This window comes from Arachis ipaensis, chromosome B07 (assembly GCF_000816755.2).
Source record: "Arachis ipaensis cultivar K30076 chromosome B07, Araip1.1, whole genome shotgun sequence".
Lineage (NCBI taxonomy): Eukaryota > Viridiplantae > Streptophyta > Magnoliopsida > Fabales > Fabaceae > Arachis > Arachis ipaensis.
Window position 1 is genome coordinate 110,119,657 of NC_029791.2, and position 2,477 is coordinate 110,122,133.

General features: G+C 38.4%; 1 pseudogene; it reads left to right on the forward strand.

Annotated features, from left to right (window-relative positions):
- Positions 434 to 2,185, forward strand: LOC107608114 (annotated as a pseudogene).

Sequence of the window (2,477 nt, forward strand, 5' to 3'; positions counted from 1 at the left end):
GATGTAATTAAATCATCTATTCCTGTAAGATTCGAAATTTCAAACGGTAACAGTAAAGGACCTATAATTTAAATGAGATAGATAGATCCACAATCATATATAATTGAAACATGCGAAACATTATCAACTACCCAGGACAGACGCTCACACTTCATTGTTTTATTGTTAGATTGTATTTGCACGTCATATAATAATAATAAACTAAGAAGAGCAGGTTGACACCGAACATTATTGACAAAGAACAAGTTGCTTTAATATATTCCGGTTGATAAATATTAGAGTATTATTACTTATTAGAATTTATTATATTTGATTATTGTTAGTTATCAATGTTAAAAGTATAAAATAAAGATAATTACTCAAATGAAGATTTTAATATCTCACCATTTTTCATTTCAATTTGCGAAAACAGAGTGTTTATATGTATAATTGTATATCAAGAAGCTCGTACATTATGATGCACCAATTAACATAGAGCGTAATCATCATAAAGGAGAGTAATATCTTCAATTTCGAACCAACACCATGGACTTCGAAAACCTCCTCTCCCAACCAGCCATATTCACCATGGCTCTGCTATTCTTCTCTCTCTTTGCTCTTTCATTTCAATCAAGAAGGCACATCCACAAAGCCGGAGCAAGAAAAGCACCACCAGAAGCTGGTGGAGCATGGCCGCTAATTGGACACCTCCACCTCTTAGGTGGCCAACAGCCACCGCACGTCACCTTGGGCAACATGGCCGACAAATATGGACCCATCTTCACCATAAGCATCGGCCGCCGCAAGAATTTAGTCGTGAGCAACAGGGAGATAGCTAAAGAGTGCTTCACTGTGAACGACAAAGCTTTCGCTGGCCGCCCTAAAATGATAGCCTATGAAATTCTAGGTTACGACTATGCCATATTTTAGTTCAAATCCTATGGCCCTGGTTGGCGTAACCTCCGCAAGACGGCCATCTTGGAAGTCCTCTCCGACCACAAGATACATATGAACAGTCACGTGATGTTATCGGAGGTGAAAACCGCAATGAACGATAGTTACAATAATAGCAACAACAAGAGTATGGCGGTTACGGAGATGGATAAATGGTTTGGCGAGATTAGCCTAAACGTGTTGTTCAGGTTGGTGGTGGGAAAGCGTTTCACCGGTCACAGTGAAGAGAACGAACGAATCCGGAAAGCCCTGAGGGATTTCTTTGATCTCGGTGCATCGTTTGTGGTTGCTGATTCGATTCCGTGGTTGAGATGGTTGGATTTGGATGGGGGAGAGAAGGCCATGAAGAAAACGGCGAAAGAGTTGGATGAATTTGTTCAGACCTGGTTAGAAGAACACAGACTTAGCAGAAATCATGGCGCAGAGCGTGATTACATGGACAAGCTTATTTCCAGTTTCCATCAAGGCTTTGACGGTCACGACGTTGATACTCTAATCAAAGCTACATGCCTGGTACCTACCTACTACCTTTTACCAACATCGATCTATCTATCGTAGTGATGATCATGCAAATAATAACATGCTTCTTTGTAATTTCTTTGCAGACATTAATTTTGGCTGGTACAGACACCACGACAGGGACACTTGGTTGGGCTCTTGCTTTACTTTTGAATAATCGCCAAATTCTAAATAAAGCTGTTCATGAATTAGACACACATATAGGAACTAATAGAATGGTGATAGAAACGGATCTAAACAATCTTGTGTATCTTCAAGCCATTGTCAAAGAAACATTCCGCTTGTACCCGCCTGTGGTGCTCAGTTTGCCTCACGAATCCATGGATGATTGTGTGGTGGGTGGATACCATATCCCTGCTGGCACACAACTTTGGACAAATATTTCAAAAATGCAACGAGATCCTGCTTTATATCCTGATCCATTAGAGTTTCGACCGGAGAGATTTCTGACAACTCACAAAGACATTGAACTTAAGGGTCAGCACTTTGAATTGATTCCATTTGGTGCAGGAAGAAGAATGTGTCCTGGAATGTCATTTGGTCTTCAAATGGTGCAGTTAACACTTGCTAATGTGCTGCATGGGTTTGACATTGTAATAGCCGATGGAAAACCAGTTGATATGGTTGAACGTGTTGGGATAACCAGTGTCAAAGCCAATCCGCTCAAAGTAATTCTTACACCACGTCTCTCTACCCAAGCTTATGTTTAAGATCGAAGGAAAGCACAACACAATTTATGAGAAAAATACTACTTCATTTGCCGTTTTCGGTTAAATATTGTTAGTTATAAAATGAAGTATTAATAACAGTAACTACCCATATAAAAGTTTCTTCGTATAAAATTGATAATTTAATCAAATATATTAAACTATCTAATATATAATTCTCATGTATTATCTTTATAGGAAGACTATTTCATGTGTAAAGTCACCATTAATAATAATAATAATAATAATAATATGTTGAATCCTGTTGCATCTCTAATACAGAGTCCTAAAAGTTTAACGCACAGCATATTATTGTTA